Source organism: Schistocerca nitens, chromosome 3, assembly GCF_023898315.1.
Source record: "Schistocerca nitens isolate TAMUIC-IGC-003100 chromosome 3, iqSchNite1.1, whole genome shotgun sequence".
Taxonomy (NCBI): Eukaryota; Metazoa; Arthropoda; class Insecta; order Orthoptera; family Acrididae; genus Schistocerca; species Schistocerca nitens.
Window position 1 is genome coordinate 272547573 of NC_064616.1, and position 23270 is coordinate 272570842.

At 44.3% G+C, this 23270-nt stretch overlaps 1 protein-coding gene across 4 annotated transcripts in view; it reads right to left on the reverse strand.

The window, feature by feature from the left end:
- Positions 1-23270, reverse strand: part of LOC126248238 (transcription factor 12) — a 762281-nt gene that overhangs the window by 544903 nt on the left and 194108 nt on the right. The gene's annotated exons all lie outside the window — the stretch shown is intronic.

The following is a 23270-nucleotide window of genomic DNA, read 5'->3' on the forward strand; positions in this document are numbered from 1 at the left end:
AGTCTCTGACCAGCCATGCAATTAATGCTTCAAATTGTTTCCCTAGCCGGCCGCGGTGGTCTCGCGGTTCTAGGCGCGCAGTCCGGAACCGAGCGACTGCTACGGTCGCAGGTTCGAATCCTGCCTCGGGCATGGATGTGTGTGATGTCCTTAGGTTAACAAACCGCCTATTGGCTTCTGTCTCGGGTTCTTCGGCCGACGTTCATCTAATGATTTTTCTGACGTTTCGCCAGCACGAGTGGCTGGCATTGTCAAAGCTTCACCCTCCATTGCCGGTGGTGAACTGGAGCCGAGCTCGCGGGCGCAGACTATATGTACCTGGCGCGCCAACGTCCGAGGGCTTCTCCGCGGTCATTTCAGGTGCGGTTCTCCTCTTGCTACCTGCGACGGTCGTTCGCTGCAGTACGGGAAGCCAGGATCCGTTGACCTTAAGGCTTTCCTCTTTCTTGTTCAAACTGTTCGCGTGTTTTTGTATTTCTACAGCTTCTCTGAACAAGCGCGTGTGATAGTGGTTCTCTACAGCCAGAACTTCCGTGTCGGCGAATTTTATTACGTGGTCGGTCTCATTCAGTGCGTGTTCTGCCACGGCCGATTTCTCCACCTGCCCCAACCTGCAATGTCGCTTATGCTCCTTGATCCTGGTGTTAATGGATCGTCCAGTCATCCCGACATAAACTTTTCCGCATGTGCATGGTATGCGGTATATTCCCGACATTGCAAGTGGGTCTCTTTTCTCCTTCGCCGATCTAAGACACTCTTTGATCTTCCTTGTCGGTTTGAAGATCGTCTTTACGCCATGTTTGCGCAATATACGGCCGATTCTGTCCGTCACTCTGGGAATGTATGGCAGAAAGGCCGTACCCGACATTTCTTTTTCTGGTTCCTTACTTCGCCGAGTGTTTGGCTCAGTTACACTTCTAATATAATTTGTGGAGTACCCATTGCTCCTCAGGACTGTTTCCAGGTGTTGCATTTCTCGTTTGAGGTGTTGCGGCTCACATATTCGTCCTGCTCTCGTTACGAGCGTACTAATCATGCCTCTTTTCTGGCTCGGGTGGTGGTTTGACAGTTTGTGCAGGTATCGGTCCGTGTGAGTCGGTTTTCGATACACGCTGTTTCCCAGGTTTTCGCCGTCCCTTGTGACCAGCACATCTAGAAATGGCAGTTTCTTGTCCTTTTCTACTTCCATGGTAAATGTTATATTGGCATGGAGGCTGTTCAAGTGTCTTAGGAAGTCACCGAGCTGTTCTTCACCATGGCTCCACACCACGAAAGTATCATCGACGTACCTGTACCACACCTTAGGTTTGCAAGTCGCCGAGTCCAGTGCCTGTGCTTCGAATTGTTCCATGAAGAAGTTGGCCACCACTGGACTGAGAGGACTACCCATGGCGACGCCTTCCAGCTGTTCGTGGAAGTCGCCATTCCACGTGAAATAGCTCGTGGTGAGACATGCATGGAAGAGCTTTCTGATGTCTAGCGGGAAAATGGAACCGATGTGCTCCAGAGCGTCACTGAGTGGCACTTTCGTAAATAACGAAACAACATCAAAGCTGACCAGGATGTCGTTTGGTGCAAGTTTCAGTTTCTTCAGCTTCTCAATGAAATGTCCTGAGTCCTTAATGTATGTGTCGGTCTTCCCCACGTGTGGTTGGAGCAGAGAGGCCAAGTGTTTTGCCAGCTTATATGTCGGTGATCCAGGAGCGCTAACGATCGGTCTCAGTGGAACGTTGTTCTTATGGATCTTGGGTAATCCATACAGCCGAGGTGGTAGGGCTTCTGTGTTGCGCAGGTTTCTCTGTATGTCCGCCGGCAGAGAAGACGCCTTGATCAATCGATTCGTATTCCGTGTGATACGTTGCGTCGGATCTGCGCTTAGTTTTCGGTACGTCGTCGGATCTAATAGGTCTCGGATCTTTTTCTCATAATCTTCGGTCTTCGGTCTTCATTACGACGGTCGCATTCCCCTTATCGGCAGGCAGTACCAATATACTCATCTATCGACAAAGGATCTCAAATTGATTTCATATTTGTGGATTTCCAGAAGGCTTTTGATACCGTTTCTCACAAGCATCTCTAGATCAAATTGCGTCCCTACAGAGTATCGTTTCAGTTGTGCGATTGGATTCACGATTTCCTGTCAGAAAGGTCATAGTGCGCAAAAATCGACGGGAAATCGAGTAAAACGGAATGATTCCGGCGTTCCCCAAGGACGTGTCAAAGGCCCCCTGCTGTTCCTAATATACCTAAACGATTTAGGAGACAATATGTGCAGCCCTCTTAGACTGTTTGCAGCAGATTCTGTCATTTACCTTCTTATAAAGTCATAACAAGATCATAAAGGAATTGCAAAATGATCCAGACAAGACATCTTTAGGGTGCATAAAGTGGTAACTGACTCTAAATAATGAAAAGTGTAAAGCCACTCACAAGAGTACTAAAAGGAATCTGTTAAATCTCGGTCACACGATAAATCACACAATTCTAATGGATGTAAATTCAACTAAATACTTATGGATAACAATGACGAACTACTAAAATTGGAACGATCACGCGGATAATGTGGCTAGGCACCAAGAGACTGTGCGTTAGTGGCAGAACACTTAGAAAGTGCAACAAATCTACTAAATCAGGGGCGCCCAACCTTTTAGCTTTCCTGGGCCTCACTGGAAGAAGACGAGTATTTCTGGGCCGCACATAATAAACTTGACATTAAAAATAGCCACTGAGCAAAAAAATTAGGATTTGCTAATTTACGATTCTTTATTCTAAAAAAGCAAGACTGAATTAATTTGACATTTTATATATGATATATCGTTAATAATTTATATATACTATTTACAAATCATAGAATTAATGTGGAATTTGACTCTAAATTTGGGAAACTAATGTATCAGTAAAAGGTGTCGCATAAATAGAATAATTTTGATTATTTTATCGAAAATCCTGAAATCGATTTTCAAATTCCCGCATCAAATCGAAAAGTAGGGCTCTGTATTTCATCCCCTCTTTAGGATTATGTTTGGCCAACGCGCTGAAATGAAAGAAACCGTGTGTACATGTGCTTGCCATAATTTGTTTCATTTGGAACACGTTTATTGTTCGAAACCTCGTGCTCATAAGTACGTTTCTACCTTGAATACGTCTGTTTAGCAGTCAAATCTACCAAAAATGCTAAATCTGCCACCCAGTTGGCATCGTCAAGTTCCGGCACAGATTTTGCTTTTGATGTCTTGAACGATTAAATTTAATTATGCTATAAAATCTTTTTAACACCTGGCCTAGACTGTCCCATCTTACTTCTGTAAAATATACGGTATCACCACACTCAGCGTCCAAAATACCAAGAAATTCCTGGAACTGGCAATGATTCAATCCCCTGGCTCTTATAAAATTCACAGTCCTCACGACGATTTGCGTAATGTGATCCATTTTAAAGCTTTTCTGCATAAATTTTCTTGGCGTCTGACGGATTGGCCGGTTACTAGAACGAGGCACTGGGGGTTCAAGTATAGCAAGGACGGCAGTGTTGAGAACGGGACGAACCAATAACAGAATACCTTCGTGTGGCGGTGGTTTCAAATTGAAAATATTCAGTTCATTATAACTTCACGTAAACAGAGTTCCATGGATTTTTTTTTTTACCGATGAAGTGATACCCACTTCTTGGGCTGCATATGGCCGGCGGGCCCGCGGTTGAACGCCCCTTCACTAAAAAAACGGTCTACACTCCGTTTGTCCGTCCTCTTTTGGAGTGTTGCTGCACGGTATGGCAGCCTTACCAGATACGATTGACATAGGACACTGGAAAAGTTAAAAGAAGGATAACTCGTTTTGTACTATCGCGAAATAGGGGAGAGAACGTCACGAATACGATACGTACGCGAATTGGAGTGGCAGTAGTTGAAAGAAAAGCGTTTTTCGTTGTGGCGAGATCTTTTCACGAAATTTCAGCCACCACAATTTTCTCCTCCGAATGTGAAAATATGTTGTTGACGCCCATCTACGTAGTGGAAAATGATCAACGGAATAAAATAAATCAGAGCTCACACGGAAAGAGTGAAGTGTTCGTTTTTCCCGTGCGCTGTTAGTGTGAAGCAGTAGAGAAGTAGTGTGAAAGTGGTTCGATGAAACCTCTGCCAGACACTTAAGTGTGGAATGCAGAGTAATCATGTAGATGCAGATACATATATAACAGCACAAATTTCATCAAAAATACGTATATAACTTAATAGAAATTGGTGTCAGTCAATTAAAAGATATGAATAAAATTTTCTTTTTATTCATTATTTTGAATTTCTTGGATTTCATGTTTGAAATCATTACACTGAAAATGTTCATTCATTAATTGTTGATTATTTGAATTCAACTTCTGGAATAAATTGTATCTTACGTTAAACACGTGTGTGTGTGTGTGAGAGAGAGAGAGAGAGAGAGAGAGAGAGAGAGATTATTTCTTCCGCAAGTCAGGGTTTGCACCATTATTACTTACTGCTAAGGTATCGTCGTCTTTATCTACATCAAAACGGAAGTGTAACTCCGTGAATTCAGATCTTTTTATGAAACTCACTTTCTTTTATTATTGAGGGAGCTTTTTACTATTTACGTTCTAATTTTGCATGAAATATTTATGTGAAGGAAATGTTAATGTGCAAACCTGGTACAAAAAGACATCGTTATCATTTCAATCGCACCCATTATTTCTTGATTTGTATGGGTTTTCTAGTCATAATAGTTAATGTGGTTTCGTTTCTTGGGTAGTTTGCATATTGAGCTGTTTGTGTGTTTGCATAAGGGTATTTTTATTTGGCTAACATATTCGATCAGATAGACAGTACTGGAAGATTAAAATATCCGAAATTTCTAACACAGAAGAAAAAGGAATATATTTATTGCTCTGCGCCACAGTAAAAACCTGTTGTGCAACAAATACTCTTCTTGGTTGTTTTGATGAGTTTTAAAGGGTAAAAACCAGCATATTTATTAACCCAATATGAGTACTATTTCAACGCACAAAAATTGGTGATAAATCAAGACTATTACAAATTAGAAATATGAGTCCACAAACTACATGGGGTAAGGAATTGTGATGTACGTAAAAACTGCCATAAGTTAGAAGTAGTGGGAGGAGATGAACCTGTGAGAAGAATTGTGAATTTTCGTCCACTGTTCTAGGTCTCCGTACTACGTGCGCAGCACAATCCAAACTGAATTAGACACATTCAAGGCCCTGAGTAAGATACAAAAGGTAGAGAAGTTTTATTACAAGCAAACATCCAAACAAATTTTAGTTCTCGCGAAAATGTAATAATCTGTCAGTCCAAAAGCATTATCTGCTGTAATACATTTATTTCGTAGTGGCTTCAACTTCCCTGCAAGGAATGACAATAGCTCAGAATCACAACTGATGCAATAATTAGCACTTTATGCTTACTACATACAGTATAATTTTATCACTTTTGCAATTAGCCAGCAGTAAAAGTTTCAATCATTACTTAACATGCTGGTGAGGAGATGGCTAATGCTAAAATGTGCCTTTGTCTGTTTCCTCAGTGATCTCACAGCGTGAGTGTGGAAAATTGTTTAATGAATGCCAACGTAATTCAGACACAATTTGGGCTCTGTAATACAGTCGTTAGAACGAATTTAATACCTGAACCGCTTCTCACAATAGAACTGGGACAGTACTGAGTGGTTGTGCCCACAGAAGTTATTTTCAAGTCATTCAACGTTGTAACTATATGTTTCGTTATTTTACTACAGCTGTTGTATACGACACCTCATTCGGCCATCGACAAAGATCTCGACACTACGTAGTCTGCCTCACGTATTAGAAATATATACAACACCTTGGGAAACATTATGTACAAATCCTCTTGAAACCTGTAATGAGACAGTACAATAACGCGCAGTTTTATCAATCGTCACTATCAGCATTTAATTCAGAACTTCTACAATATTGGTTACGAAGTAGCAAAAAAATGGTTCAAATGGCTCTGAGCACTATGGGACTTAACTGCTGAGGTCATTAGTCCCCTAGAACTTAGAACTAGTTAAACCTAACTAACCTAAGGACATCACACACATCCATGCCCGAGGCAGGATTCGAACCTGCGACCGTAGCGGTCTCGCGGTTCCAGACTGCAGCGCCAGTACGAAGTAGCACTGTCGATCTAAAGATGGCTGACAGAATAACGACACAACATTCTTTAACACAGCTTCCTTGAATGAGGGTTTCATATCAACAGCCGTGTTGGTGCAACTGGCATAGGACATGTAGTGAAATACACTGACGAAAAAAAATCGCAACACCAAAAAAAATAATTACTGTAGGGTAACGAAATTTAGGGAATACATTTGACTAGGTAACGTATTTAAGTGACTAACGAAACATACTCACAGGTTAAAGTAAGAGCGAGATAATCCACTGCAAATGTGAAATGCTGGCACATTAATAACCAGCGTAGCCTCCAGAATGTTGAATGCCAGCATTTAAACGTCCATGCATTGTATTTTACAGATGCCGGATGTCAGTTTGTGGGATGGAGTTCCATGCCTGTTGCATCTGGTTGGTCAATACAGGGACGGTTAATGCTGTTTGTGGATGACACTGGAGTTACCGCCCGACTGTGTCCCATATGTGCTCGATTGGTGACAGATCTGGTGGTCGAACACGCCAAGGCAACATGTTGAGACCCTGTAGAGCATGTTGGGCTACAACAGCGGTATGTGAGTGAGGGTTATCCTGTTGGAAAACACACCCTGGAATGCTGTTCATGAATGGCAGCACAACAGGACGAATCACCAGATTGACGTCAAATTTGCAGTCACGGTGCATGAGATAACCTCGAGAGAGCTCCCGTTGCCATACGGAATCGCACCCCAAAACGTAACTCCTGGTCTAGGTCCAGTTTGTCTAGCACGCTGACACGGTGATTGCAGGCCCTCAATTAGCCTCCTCCTAACCAACGCACAGGCATCACTCGCACCGAGGTAGAACCAGCTTTCATCATACAGCACAACAGACCTCCACCCTACCCTTCAGCGAGCTTTCGCTTGACACCACTAAAGTCCCAAATGGCGGTGGTTTGAGGTCAGTGGAATGCACGCTACAGGGCCTCTGGCTCGAAGGTATCCTGGAAGTAACAGATTTGTAACAGCTCGTTGTGTCACTTTGGTGCCAATTGTTGCTCAAACTGCTGCTACAGATGCATTACAATGCGCTAGAGCCATACGCCAAACTCCACGGTCTCCCCTTTCGGTAGTGCTACGTGGCTGTCTGGGAGCCCTGTCTTCTCGCGACCGCACATTCTTGTGAGAACAGCTGCCAGCAATCATGTACAGTGGTTACATTCGTGCCATGTCTTTCAGAAGGAACGTCCAGCTTCCCATAGACGTATTACACGACCCCATTCAAAGTGAATGAGGGGTTGATAATGGCATCTTTGCCGCCTTATAGGCATTATTGGCTAACATCAACTCACCTCGTCCAATTTCAAAGGTAATTAACGCACACGAACGTTACCGCGTGTATTTAAAGCAAACCTGATTTCTATCCTCATAGCGTTGGAACTAGAGCCACCCTTAAGCGACTGGCGTGAAATCTGAATAGCCGTCATCTTTCAGACGTAGAAATTGGCCTACAAACTTTCGTTTATGTCCCAGAACTCCTTGTTGGTACTGCGATCTTTTTTTCTCATCACTGTATGTAAAAACCTTACTGCGATGAAAGAGTAGATAAATGTTTCTCATTCAGACAAAGAGCATGAAAACGTCTTTCCACCGTTTCTGATGTTCAACAGAAAAAATTCTATACATATTCATTTATTTTAAGATATTTTTGTGTTCGCTCTACACAACTAAGATGTAATATTAGCCATTACTTCGTCGGTGCTGCCGACAGCGCAACCTCACCGTGAATATTACATTGGTCTGAAGATGGTTATATAAACGAAACCGGTCGCCAAATAATGTAAATCGCGGTTTAGACTGTTTTCAGATAATTTTTGGTGGTTGTAGTCGACAATAAGTAAAATAAAGACAGAAAAACCATGCACAGAACCAATTTATCTCATAAACATTACATGTACGTATTTTATAAGAGAAGAGCGCAAACGATGGCCTATGCACATGGTTGTATTCAGACGCAGCATTATTTACGAATTTCGTTGGATTCTGTAAGCGGAAACCTCGTCTCGTAATCTGCCCTTGAAAATTTCTTTGCGTTTGTCAGAATTTCATACAGAGAATGGGCGTAAGCCTCTAGGTAGCAGACGGTGCTGATACTATAACGGTACATTCAGCCAAGTTCTACCTTTAAATGGATCAGTTCATTAGTAAATGGTGGACAGCTCGTTATCTTTAATTCCTAAAATTATCATCACTTTTTTCTGCTCTCCTATCAACCTAGTAAAGCCTCTGCCTTTCCGATAGAGTGAACAGTGTATATGTTAGATTATTTGTGTCCACCTAAGCTCCTTCAGTTTTTTTTTTTTCTTTTTAATAATTTGATGCTGTTTTTGCAGCATACAATTATAGTTAATATAGCGGTTTCCTTCAGAATGGACATACAAAAAATGGCTCTGAGCACTATGGGACTTAACATCCGAGGTCATCAGTCCCCTAGAACTTAGAACTACTTAAACCTAACTAACCTAAGGACATCAAATTCAAATGGCTCTGAGCACTATGGGACTTAACATCTATGGTCATCAGTCCCCTAGAACTTAGAACTACTTAAACCTAACTAACCTAAGGACAGCACACAACACCCAGCCACCTAAGGACATCACACACATCCATGCCCGAGGCAGGATTCGAACCTGCGACGTAGCTGTCGCGCGGTTCCCGACTGAAGCGCCTAGAACCGATCGGCCACAGCGGCCGGCAATGGACATACACCTGAACCCCATGATCTCTGTAACATTAAGCATTTGAAAGTTTCTCGTTCGGGCAGACGGTTTTGCATTTTTTAATTACTAGGAATTTTATATTTTTATGAAAAGGTTTATGAAAGTTACGACGCAGTGATTAATACATCATAAACGAAACAATTGTAGTACAACTATATCAGTAGGATAATGCACTGTACGATAAAATGTTCAGAGATATAAGACAACTTCTCACGTTCATAAACACGATGACTTGTGGCCAAACTAGTGGAACTGATGACACATCACAACCAGAGGCGTCTTCCGTTTTGCGTCACACTTATCTTACATAAGAGGTCGGAGAAATGTAACAGTATACGACGACGTATTTGTGGATGTGTTCTAATGTAGTATGAACGTCAGAAACAAAGCCTTACTGTCTGCTAGTGACGTCCGTGGAGTTAACTGTCATCTCTCTTTGACGTCACATCAGTTTTTCTAATCCACTTCCGGATTTAAGCCGGGGACCGCTTGTTCCAAAACTAATCTCTGTAATATCATCAGTCTGTTTCATTTAAACACTTTAACTGTATGAAAAAGACTTCTTCAGTTCCTGGCGTCCTCTACCGGCAATAAGACCTGATAATTTCCTGCATAACGCTTACTTCGGAATGCAAACTTAATGCAGCGTCCAAAGAGGATTTACTGCGCTCTATATATTCGTCTGTCCGCCTGCTTAGATGGGTGGCAAAGTGCTCGGGTTGGAAATTTTCTCCGCTCGTGGACTGGGTGTTGCGTTATCATCACCATTTCATCCTCATCACTGGCGCAAGTCGCCCAATGTAGCGTCGACTGAAATAAGACTTGCACCTGGTGGCCGAACCTCCCCGGCTGGGGCTTGCCGGCCATCAATGCCATACGCTCATTTCCATACATTTGTCTTACACGGGCACTGCTCAGTTTACGCATGCACTGACGTTCTATAATTCTAATCGTTTGCACTTTATACCTCCTGTCTGAAAGTCATTCACGACCCATGACATGCATTCTTATATTACAGTGCTGGGAGTTTCATAAATTTGCTAGTATAAGGGACTGGTACAGATTTTGGATACTGTTTGTGAAAGTATATTCCTTGTATGGTAGAATTTTCTGAAACTCTTGTTATGCATCTGATTTCAAAAGTAACCCGATCAACGTTGACTACGTTCAGCAGCGCAGTTGTAATTTAATGTTTAAATATTACGGATAAGATTCAGTTCATTTACAACGCACATATACGCGTTTACGAAGAGTTGGAGAAACAAAGGAGCAGATTAAAACTATATGGCGGACTGAGACTCGAATCTGGGACCTTTGCCTTCCGCGGCAGGTGCTCAACCGACTGTGCTGTCAAAGCAAGGCTCATGGTCCGCTCTCACAGCTCTTATTTCCGTCGTCTGTACATCATTTCGTGACTTCCAAAGTTCCCAGGTTCGAGTCCCGGTCCGCCACACTGTTTTAATCTGCCACAAAGTTTCAAATCACTCCGCTGCAGAGTGAAAATTCATTCTGGAAACAAATGAGCAGTTCACAATTCAGAACAGATTTTTTAGTTGTCACAACCACAATACTTAGCAAACATTAAGTTACGCATGCACATACTGTGCTGTTGCGAAAGAGAGCACGTCAGCGGATGTGGCTAACCGACGAGTAAATTGGGTTTGCGAGTAATGTGGTCCGTACGGTTTTATCCGATGTTAACGGAGGAGGCCCCGAGCACATTGGATACTGGCCCGAAGAAATGAAGGATAAGCCAACATCTGGAGGTGAATAGAGCCATTTTTCCACTTTACACTCCGGTACGCGTGTGATTCAGAGAAGCGTGTATGCATAGTTTTAAGAGGTTCTGTCTTCTTTCATATACAGATTGATTCCGTGATGATGTTACAAACTTTTAAGGATGATGCAGAAGGGTAAAGGTATCAATATGGTCCGCAAACGACCGAATCGAAAGTTATAAGCGAAAATCGTTCTGATACTTCTGGTAGTGGAACACATGTACCGGCACTGTTGTTGGTACGATTGTACGGCAACGTTCAGAGGTTGATCGAAACAAGAAAAATGAATAAATATGGTCTATAACATGCATACCTTAAAAGCTTTTAGCACTTCTTCAACTTCGATATTGAGAAAAACATCTAGTGCAAGAATGAGATTTTCACTCTGCAGCGGAGTGTGCGCTGATATGAAACGTCCTGGCAGATTAAAGCTGTGAGTACCGGGCGTGAGTAGTGCTTCGGTAGCTCAGATGGTAGAGCACTTGCCCGCAAAAGGCAAACGTCCCGAGTTCGAGTCTCGGTCGGGCACACAGTTTTAATCTGCCAGGAAGTTTCATCTACTGCAAGCTTGGAGAAGATAGTATGGACCACAAAAAGTACTGTAAATATGGGCTCCAACCCGCCTACATTACGAACTATTGGTATTTATTCAATAGACGACGTGTGCTTCACAGCAGCGAAGATGACCAAGTGCTCACAGATCTGCAGATATCCATTTTAGAGCCCATATTTACTAGACTTATTTCTTGCATTGGTCCATCCTAGCTCCTCTGAAAATCGCCTACTATACAATCTTAATAGCAACAGTACCGGTACTTGTGTTCCACTGTCAGAGGAATCACAACGATTTTCGTTTATAACAATCGGCTCGGCCGTGTCTGGTCTATTTACCCTTCTCCATCATTCCTGAAAGTTCGTAACATCACCACTGAATCACCCTGTACAAAACTGATATTTTCACACATAGAAGTACGCATGTGTAGGCTTATACAGAAACGGTCTTTCTTCGCGCAACACGTGACGATACTTCAATTTCCTACAGGTCTTCTATTATAATTGGGCAACGGCCTTGCCGCAGTGGATACACCGGTTCTCGTGAGATCACGGAAGTTAAGCGCTGTTGGGCGTGGCCGGCACTTGGATGGGTGACCATCCAGCCGCCATGCGCTGTTGCCATTTTTCGGGGTGCACTCAGCCTCGTGATGCCAATTGAGGAGCTATTCGACCGAATAGTAGTGGCTTCAGTCCAGAATACCATCATAACGACCGGGAGAAAGGTGTGCTGACCCCACGCCCCTCCTATTCGCATCCTCCTCGGAGGATGACACGGCGGTCGGATGGTCCCGGTAGGCCACTCGTGGCCTGAAGACGGTGCTACTATCATAATTCTCATGAAAAAATAAATTAATTCTATAGCTGACAAAAGGCAGTGGCCCAATTGCAACTCCTATGGAGATGACGAAAGTCGTGGGACAGCGATGTGCCCACATACAAATGACGGTGGTATCGCGTACACAAGGTACAAAAGGCAGTGCATTGGCGGAGCTGTGATTTTTACTCAAGTGATTCATGTGAAAGGATCTCCGGCGTTTATTATGGCCGCACGACGGGAATTAACAGACTATTTACGCGTAAAGATAGATGGAGATAGCCGGCCGGAGTGGCCGCCCAGTTCTAGGCGCTACAGTCTGGAGCCGAGCGACCGAAGTTCTAGGCGACTGATGGCCTCAGAAGTCAAGCTGCATAGTTCTCAGAGCCATTTTTTTTAGATGGAGACAGAAGCATAGGACATTCAATTTCGGCAATCGTCAGGGAATTCAATACACCGAGATCCACAGTGTCAAGAATGTGCCGAAAATACGGATTTCAGTTATTACCTCTTACCACCGAAAATGCAGAGGCCAACGGCCTTTGCTTAGCGACCAATACTAGAAGCGTTTGCGTAGAGTTGTCTATGCTAACAGACGAGCAACATTGTGTGAAATAAACGGTAGAAATCAATGTGGGACGTACGACGAACGTGTCCGTTAGGACAATGGGCGAAATTTAGCGTTAATGTGCTATGGCAGCAGACGACTGACACGAGTGCCTTTGCTAACAGCACGACATCGCCTACAGCGCCTCTCCTGGGCTCGTGACCCTATCAGTTGGACCCTACACGACTGGAAAACCGTGGCCCGGTCGGACGAGTACCGATTTCAGTTGGTAAGAGATGATGTAGGGTTCGAGCATGGCAGAGACCCCACGAAGCAATGAACCCAAATTGTCAACAAGGCACTGTGCAAGCTAGTGGTGGCTCCACAGTGGTGTGGGCTCTGTTTACATGGAATTAACTGGGTCCTCTGCTCCAACTGAACCGATCATTGTGTGGTTTCATCGCCAGACACCACACTTGCTAGGTGGTAGCCTTTAAATCGGCGCGGTCCGTTAGTATAAGTCAGACCCGCGTGTCGCCACTATCAGTGATTGCAGACCGAGCGCCGCCACACGGCAGGTCTAGAGAGACTTCCTAGCACTCGCCCCAGTTATCACTGCTAGCGATGGTTCACTGCCTACTTACGTTCTCATTTGCCGAGACGATAGTTTAGCATAGCCTTCAGCTACGTCATTTGCTACGACCAAGCAAGGCGCCATTATCAGTTCCTACTGATATTGTGAATCATGTACCGTCAAGACCGACGTTCATCATTAATGGATTAAAGTTAAGTATTCCACCAGCTACGTCCGTTTTTCTAAATTCTAATTTCCTTGTCCTGTTCCAGACCTCACGCCAGCCTGCGTGAGCTAAAACGCGTGCCTTTCGGCCTCCTCTAGTAACACGGTGTTGGCTCTCCTGCCAACCACAACACATTGACTGCAAATGGCTGTGCTGATATGCTCGGAGACCATTTGCAGCCATTCATGGACTTCATGTTCCCAAACAGCGATGTCATGTCACCAAGCCACAATTGTCTGCAAGTGGTTTGACATTGTTTCGCGTGAGAGATTTATAACATTCAGATTTTTGAGTGGTCCATTTTCTTTTTTCTAACAGTTTCAATTGCTATTTGCATAGCATATCCATCCCACTGCTTTCGGGCTCTTGAAGTCATTTCTGAAGCAGTTCCTATAAGTAAACCTAGTTGTGAAAATACGGTACAAATATGGGAGACGAGCATTCCATATTGGTGACACAGAAATTTTGAAATTCAGAAACGCAAGTAAAATCGAAAATTCAATATAAATAGGCAACAAACACGCCATTTTACGGTTTAATGTATTAGGTAAACGTCTGTTTACAAAATATATTAATAATTTTCGTGTTATGACAAGAATGAAACTGAAAACCAGCAGCCTGCAACAATTATGACTCCTAATGAATTAGGCAAAATGGCTTCACTCACTCACAATGGTTGCAAACTCTAATATGAATGCATCCCAGAGCAGTCTACAGTTGCTGAACGTAGTTTTTAAGCAACTAGCCGAAGTACAGCACTTACAAGACGAGAAATCATAGTATTCCATATTACTATCCCTATCCCACATTTTTAACTCTTCCTCTAATAAAATCCGTATACTATCATTACAATAGGGTTTTTAATATGCCAATGTGCAGTTCGGAGTGACAGCTTTTTAAGTATTAATTGTGGAACAGTGTAAACAAGATGGTGGAGAAACCTCACTGTCTTATACACAAAAGAGACCAACAAAATTGGATGATACGCGTTTCTGACGTGATAACATACGCTGTCTGATCGAAAGCATCCGGATACATATTAGTGGACATTAAATACGACCGCTACGGTCGCAGGTTCGAATCTTGCCTCGTGCATGGATGGGGTGATGTCCTTAGGTTAGTTAGGTTTAAGTAGTTCTAAGTTCTAGGGGACTGATGACCTCAGAAATTAAGTCCCATGGTGCTCAGAGCCATTTGAACCATTTTTTTGACATTAAATATGGGAGTGTCCACCCTTGACCTTTATTACGCTTGAACTCTGCTAGGAACACACACACATACTGAGGACCGCTACGGTCGCAGGTTCGAATCCTGCCTCGGGCATGGATGTGTGTGATGTCCTTAGGTTAGTTAGGTTTAAGTAGTTCTAAGTTCTAGGGGACTGATGATCTCAGATGTTACGTCCCATAGTGCTCAGAGCCACTTTGAACCTGTCTAATATCGTGTAGGGCACCTACGAGCACGAAGAAGTGCCGCAGCACTACTTGGGATGGACTCGACTAATGTCTGAAGTAGTGCTGCAGGGGTGTCCATAAATCCATAAGGGTACGAGGGGGTGGAGATCTCTTCTGAACAGCAAGTTGCAAGGCAAGTGTTTGAACTCAGAAGAGAGTTCCTGGAGCCCCTCCGGAGAAATTCTGGACATGTGGGGTATCGCATTGTCCTGCTGGAATTGCCGAAGTTCGTCAGAATGCACAACGGACATGAATAGATGCAGGTGATCAGACAGGATGCTTACGTACGTGTCACCTGTCACAGTCGTATCTAGACGTATCAGGGGTCCCGAACACTCCAACTGCACACGCCCCGCATCATTATAGAGCGGACACCAGCTTGAAGAGTCCCCTGCTGACATGCAGTGTCCATGGACTTGTGACGTTGACTCCATACCCGTACACGTCCATCCGCTGGATAAAATTTGAAACGAGACTCGTCCGACCAGACAACATGTTTGCAGTCATCAATAGTCCAATGTCGGTGTTGAGGGGCTCAGGCGAGACGTAAAGCTTAGTGTCGTGCAGTCATCAAGGGTACACGAGAGGGCCTTAGGCTCGAAAAGCCCATATCCATGATGTTTCGTAGCATTGTTTGCACGTTGACACTTGTTGTTGGCGCAGCACTGAAATCTGTAGCAATTTGCGGGGGTTGCACTTCTGTCACGTTGATCGATTCTCTTCAATCGTCCTTGGCGCCGTTCTTGCAGGATTTTTTTCCGGCCGCAGCGATGTCGGAGATTTGATGTTTTACCGATTACTGATATTCACGGTACTCTCGTGGAATGATGGTACGGGAAAATCCCCACTTCATCGCCTCCTCGGAGATGCTATATCCGATCGCTCGTGTGCCGACTATAGCACCACGTTCAAACTCACTTAAATCTTTATATCGTGCCATATTAGCAGCATTAACCGATCTAACAGCTATGCCATATACTTGCTGTCTTATATAGACGTTGCCACCCGCAGCGCCGTATTCTGCCTGTTTACATATCTCTGTATTTGAATACGCATGCCTATACCATTTTCTTTGTCTCTTCAATGTATAATGAGGTGCCTCAATGTTTGAGAGGAATGTCAGCTCATTCTTCCTCAAGAAACGAAACCAGAGAACGTTGCGATCGGCTTAACTCATCCGAAAGGTTTTCCATGGGCTCGGGTCAGGACTCTTGGCAGGTCAGTCCATTTAAGGTATATTATCGTCCACAAACGGTTGCCTCACGTATGCTGCTTTGACAGGGTGCATTGTCATGTTTATACAATCATCGCCTCCGATCCGTTCCTCTGCTCTACGTAGTAAATAATGCAGTAATAATGAGATCGTACACTTCTGCGTTTACGGTTTGCTTAGCCGCAATAAGGAGACCACACCATAACACAATAACTACCCCTAGACCGTAACACCAGCTACTCCGTACTTCACTGTTGGCACTACATACGATGGCAGGTAACGTTTTCCAGGCATTCGCCCTTCCATTGGACTGTCAGAGTAAAGCGTGATTCATCATTCAAATGACTCATTTCAAGTCATCCACTGTCCAGTGGCGTCGCTCGGTAGAACCTCAAGCGCCTCTTGGTTTGGCTACAGCTTGTGAGGAGCTGCAATCCACTCTTTTTAACTCCCTACACACAGTCAGCGTGTTAGTCTGTCTTGGTTTATCTGTGGCTGTTCCTCCGTGTTTCCACTTCATAATCACATCACCTAAAGTCGGCCTGGGCAGCTCCAGAAAGTCGAAGTCACTGAGCTCTACCGACCGACCCATTCCGCTTTCACTGCTTCTCTGCTGGCAACACAATTCTCTCCGTCTCCTTTTATACTGGCAACTCCGTCTTTTGTGACATGCAACAATGGTCAATTAAGCACTATGAAGTTGTGTCCAAATACTTTTAATGACATAGTGTACGAGCTAAAGCTCTGGTAACGAAGCTGTGACTTCGAAATAAAAACTGGTATAGTAAAAACACTACTAAAAAGACAGTAGATGGATTTATTATGAAGGTTTCTAAAAAAGTTATTGTCACTGATAGGTCAGTTACGAAGAAAGTATTTTGTACATCTCATTAATAAAGCTGATTTTCTGCAAGGGAGATTATCATTATTTCCTTGTTTTCATACTGAAATTAATGCACGTCTTTTCTACTACGAGCAAAGGTATCTACTACCCTGAAGAGAAGAAAGGACCTCTGTATTTCCAGAAAGTTCGAAGTCAATTTTTTTATACATAATACTTCATTGGAAATTTCGAGAAAATACCCTCACGAGTCCAAATGATACAGCACTAGACCAAGTATTTGTTACCCTTCGTCTCATAAACTTGAAATTTTCTGGAAATATTCGTATGGTAGTACGGTAAAATGTTTTTGACGCAACTACCTGGCATTAAGATGCAGTCTAAAAACGTTGAGATTGCACAGGTCATATTTAACATGAGAAAATAGGAGGTTTTGACTGAAACTGTGCGCATTCGCTGATTTATAAAAATCCACTCCGAGACGGGCAGTGGCAGGAAACCCACTACGTAGCCCTATTACCCAAACGTTTTGTCTGTCTCAAAATTATATCTTACACGCTTGTATAGTACCTATTCTGGACGGTTCAGTAGATCGTTTCTAATCCCTTATTAAAAAGGTTATGGAAAGTAGACTTTTTTATAATTACTCTCCATTAACTCAAACTAACGAGTTTGTTCGGGTGAAAGGTACTCCCCATGCCATTTCCTGTGCCGTCAGACTACAGGGATATTCTTCTATCAGGTACTCTAGCGAGCAAGAGAGACGATAAATATCCATTCGCGCCCTGGACATTTTTGTGTTACAGTCCATATCAACTCAAAGATAAAACTGCAGCTGTCTCACACCGCACAATATAGCGAGACGGTTTAAAACTTCCTTATGTGCAGGAGAAAGAGAGAGGGAATGAGAAGTATGACGCTGCAGCAAAATGTAGATAACTAACACACTTTTCTCCTGTAATCGCTATCTAATATTTCAGACAATATATGTCACAAGAAAGCTACAGCTTCTGCTTTCAACCAGCGAACGTAATTTCGCAATCGCCGTGCGAATTATCTGCACACATACCATCACAGATGGTTCAGATGACTCTGAGCACTATGGGACTTAACATCTGAGGTCATCAGTCCCCTAGAACTTAGAACTACTTAAACCTAACTAACCTAAGGACAGCACACACATCCATGCCCGAGGCAGGATTCGAACCTGCGACCGTAGCAGTCGCGTGGTTCCAGACTGAAACGCCTAGAACCACTCGGCCACAGCGGCCGGCATACCACCACATTATCTCAGTTCTACAGTTCCGAAGTTCATGGCACACGTGCGAACGCTAAACTGAAACGAATGTTATCAAGAAAATTTGATTTAATTGGGCTCAGTTCACTAGAGTAAGAAGAGATATCGTTTCCGTGAAATGGTGATATACACTGTTCGTAGAAATATTTGTCTTTCGAAATTGATGCGTCAGTTGCTCTGCCAAGTTTAGTGTCACATCTCGCTCGCCGATCACTATGTCAGCTTTAATTGCAGACATCAAGGCGCCTAAAGTAGGTTGTGTTTACCACATATTTCTTCGCCAGTTAACGCGATTGTCAACTTTCATCTTCGACCGACAGCTGCAGAGGATTAATCACATTAAACTTGAGTAACATCGGCGTTCTTGGAGCTAAAGCACAGCTCAATAGAACACATATTACTCCATTGATCTTTCCTCATCAAATATCCATACACATCACTTGGCCGACCGTGGTGGCCGAGCGGTTCTAGGCGCTTCAGTACGGAACCGCGCGACTGCTACGATCGCAGGTTCGAATCCTGCCTCGGGCTTGGATGTGTGTGATGTCCTTAGGTTAGTTAGGTTTAAGTAGTTCTAAGTTCTAGGGGACTGATGACCTCAGATGTTAAGTCCCATAGTGCTCAGAACAATTTTTTTGAACACATCACTTCTATGATACACCCGCTAAAGCTCCTATCACCGTTGTCATCGTACTTCTGATCAACAATACCGTGTTTATCAGCCGACACCGAGGAAACGACGTTCAATTAAAACGTCTACGATGTACAGGAATATACACATGGATGTACGAGTGCAGGTTGGGGATGCAAAGCTGACGACATATGGAAGTTTGGGTCTGGCCGTGAGGCGTGCTCGGATAGCCTAAGGGTAAGACGACCGATCTAGATAAGCCGGAAATCCCGGTTCGAGTGCCGGTCGGGCACAAATTTTTATTGTCATTCCATCATAAAGCTGATGGTTGACCACATTCACAACTGCGATACATTTTATATATTTTACAATGGCTGTGGTAGCTGCAATGCCTGTTCCTTCGGACATGAATGCATGTCTGAAGAAACATGCTTTATAATTACGAACAACACAGGCACTGCAATATCGTACTCTTTAAGAAGGTATGGCGTTGCCATACACCTATATCAAAAACTGCTGCGTTCTATTCTTTTTAATCGGAAGAGTTTTACTACTGCAATGCAGAATCAACAACAGTTTGTCCAACAACTATGTACTATACCAGAGGTAGTCGACCTTCTTTACCTACCGCCCAGCGGTTCCATAGTAACAGTATTTTTTTATTTATTCGTATGTCTAGGGCCTCCCGTCGGGCAGACCGTTCGCCGGGTGCCGGTCTTTCAATTTGACGCCACTTCGGCGACCTGCAGTCGATGAGGATGATAGGATGATGATGAGGACAGCACAACACCCAGTCCCTGGGCGGAGAAAATTCCCCCACCCAGCCGGGAATCAAACAATCGAACACGGGCCCAGAGGATTGACAATCCGTCACGCTGACCATTCAGCTACCGGGGGCGGGCCATAGTGATGGTGATTTACACTGATAAGCCAAAACATTGACCACTACCCACCGCGACTTTGGATGCTGCCTGGCGACGTTACGGTTACGTGGCGCGGTAACAAAAGTATGTACGACACGGACGAGGGATCACCATAGTGAAGATAAGGGCTGCAGATTGGGAACTCCATTGACGTAAGTGACTTTGACAAAGGACAGATTATTATTACGCAGAGCCTGTGAACGAGTATCTCAAAACGGCGAAGCTGGTCCAACGTTCACGTGCCACTGTCGTGAGTATTTACGGAAAGAGATAGGACAGTGAAACTACCACTAGGCGCTAATGGTTGGACGTCCACGACTCTTCACAGATCGTGGAATTTGGAGAATAGTCTGTTCTGTAAAATAGGATAGATGGTGATCTGTGGCATCTCAGCCGAAAGAGCAGAACGCTCGTGTACGCATAAGTGCTTCGGAGCACACCGTTCATTGTTCAACATGGAGCTCCGCAGCAGACCCCGCCCTACGTGTTCACACGTTGCCCCACAACATCGTCAATTACGATTGCAGTGGACACGGGACCATCGGGATTCGACCGCCGATCAGTGGAAACGTGTCGGCTCTTCGGGTCAACACATTTTTACTACACTAGGTCGAAGGGCGATTCCACAAACTGGCGAGGTGCACGGTGGCTCGAAACGTGCAGCGCGCCATGGACGCAGGCTGGTGGGAGCAGTATTGTGCTATGGGAGACATTCTCGTGCTCTCGCATGAGGCGTGTGGTAGTAATCAAAGACACGTTCACTGCTCGAACCACGTGGATCTCTTCATGCTTGACGTCTTCCTCAATGGCGATGTCATCTTTCAGCAGTGTAAAGTCAGAGCCGTACTACAATGGTTTCAGGAGCATTATAGTGGACTCACGTTGATGCCTCGGCCACCAAATTCGCCTGATGTAAATCCTATGGAACCCATCTGGATCGCTATCGGGCGCCATCACCACGTACGCAAATTAACGGCCCGTTATTTACGCGAATTACATAACCTGTAATGCCACATACCTCCACAAACCTACCAACAAACGTCGGATCCGTTATACGTAGACTCAGTGATGTATTTAGTTCCAAAGATGAACAAACAAGCTATTAAGCATGTGGTCATTATGTTTTGGCTCATCAGTGTATAAAGCTGGGAAGTACATTTATAAAGCAGAGTTAAAGCAAGTTAAAGCATTTAATAACAATTCCTTACCAAATACTTTACTTCAAACTTTTATGAAAACGTAATGAAAATGTTTTTAAACTCTCGTACCGCCTACTACCTACTATGAAAGCTGGATCGCCCACTAGTTGGCGGTAGGGACCAGGTTGAATATCACTCTACAACACAGTCCGTCCTACACCGTCGGTCCTAAAGTTCCGGGTTCCGGGACTGGTCTTATTTCTGGCGTACAAGCGACGTCCGAGCAGCAACTATGGCGGCAGCTTGAACTGACGAGTGTAAGCAACAGTTGCGCATCCGACCACTCAGTTGTGCGCAGGCAGTGCTAATTAGTGGACTCGCGTCTGCAGTGTGACGACGTTTTTGTGTCACAAATAGCAATGGAGCGACATCTCTCAATAAAGCGTTCACGACATGCTCCAGAACGTTTTGAAATAGAGAAAAATGTGTGCAAAGTTTGTTCCGCACACCTTGCCCGTGAACAAAAACAACGACTCGTGGATGCCTTCGCGGCTTGATTAAAATGCAAAACGCAGACTATTCTTTTCTGAAAAAAAAAAAAAATCATTCCGGGTAATGACATTTGGTGTTATCAATACGGACCTACCACAGAAAGACAAAATGCAGCAATTCACAAGACAGGTCAACGCTTTGACGACATAACCGATATTTTACGCCAATGTGACGCGCGAGTTGAACAGCATCCCAAAGAAAGAGTTTTCTAACAGCTCCACATGATAGTATGAACGTTCTGTGCATTGTACACAAGTAGGGGAGACTACGTAGAACACCTGAACCATTAAAACCCCCATCTTAACTTTACTCTATTTTTTTTTTATAAAGCGAGTCTCGAAACTTTTTAAACTGTTGGTGTGTATCCACCCATTTCTTAGTGTCATCTATGAAGTTTTTTCAACAAAACTGACTTTCGGCTACACATTAGTTCAAGTCGCTGAACTTTTGTTTTTAAGACGCATCAAGTACACATGTGTATTTTCTGTCTTTGTTTTAGCCACCAATAAAGATGATCTGCAGTAACGGCACATTTAATAGCTGCAGCCATACTCTATACTGGACTCGAACCCGTGACCTCTACCTTTCAAGGCAGCGACGCCAACTCGAGAGCCCGGAGGTCACAATCTGTCAAATTTTTCACTGTGACAATATACGCAGCCATAATAATTCCGTCGCTGCAATAAAAGGATAGAGAGTGAACGCAGTGGAAACGGTTGATCTCTTATTTGGCAGAGCTCAAAATGTTCTATTTGTAGCCATCTTATCTACATTTTTCCCTCTCATCATTTTCGGCAAACTTCAAACGGACGGAGATGAGGACCGTAACTTATTCCCCTCGAAAGTTTGGCGATTTCATTTCCGAGATTCCATGTGTTTTCTTATTTCGTTTACAACACAAACTGACATAGATCATTCGTGAACTACACTCCTGGAAATTGAAATAAGAACACCGTGAATTCATTGTCCCAGGAAGGGGAAACTTTATTGACACATTCCTGGGGTCAGATACATCACATGATCACACTGACAGAACCACAGGCACATAGACACAGGCAACAGAGCATGCACAATGTCGGCACTAGTACAGTGTATATCCACCTTTCGCAGCAATGCAGGCTGCTATTCTCCCATGGAGACGATCGTAGAGATGCTGGATGTAGTCCTGTGGAACGGCTTGCCATGCCATTTCCACCTGGCGCCTCAGTTGGACCAGCGTTCGTGCTGGACGTGCAGACCGCGTGAGACGACGCTTCATCCAGTCCCAAACATGCTCAATGGGGGACAGATCCGGAGATCTTGCTGGCCAGGGTAGTTGACTTACACCTTCTAGAGCACGTTGGGTGGCACGGGATACATGCGGACGTGCATTGTCCTGTTGGAACAGCAAGTTCCCTTGCCGGTCTAGGAATGGTAGAACGATGGGTTCGATGACGGTTTGGATGTACCGAGCACTATTCAGTGTCCCCTCGACGATCACCAGTGGTGTACGGCCAGTGTAGGAGATCGCTCCCCACACCATGATGCCGGGTGTTGGCCCTGTGTGCCTCGGTCGTATGCAGTCCTGATTGTGGCGCTCACCTGCACGGCGCCAAACACGCATACGACCATCATTGGCACCAAGGCAGAAGCGACTCTCATCGCTGAAGACGACACGTCTCCATTCGTCCCTCCATTCACGCCTGTCGCGACACCACTGGAGGCGGGCTGCACGATGTTGGGGCGTGAGCGGAAGACGGCCTAACGGTGTGCGGGACCGTAGCCCAGCTTCATGGAGACGGTTGCGAATGGTCCTCGCCGATACCCCAGGAGCA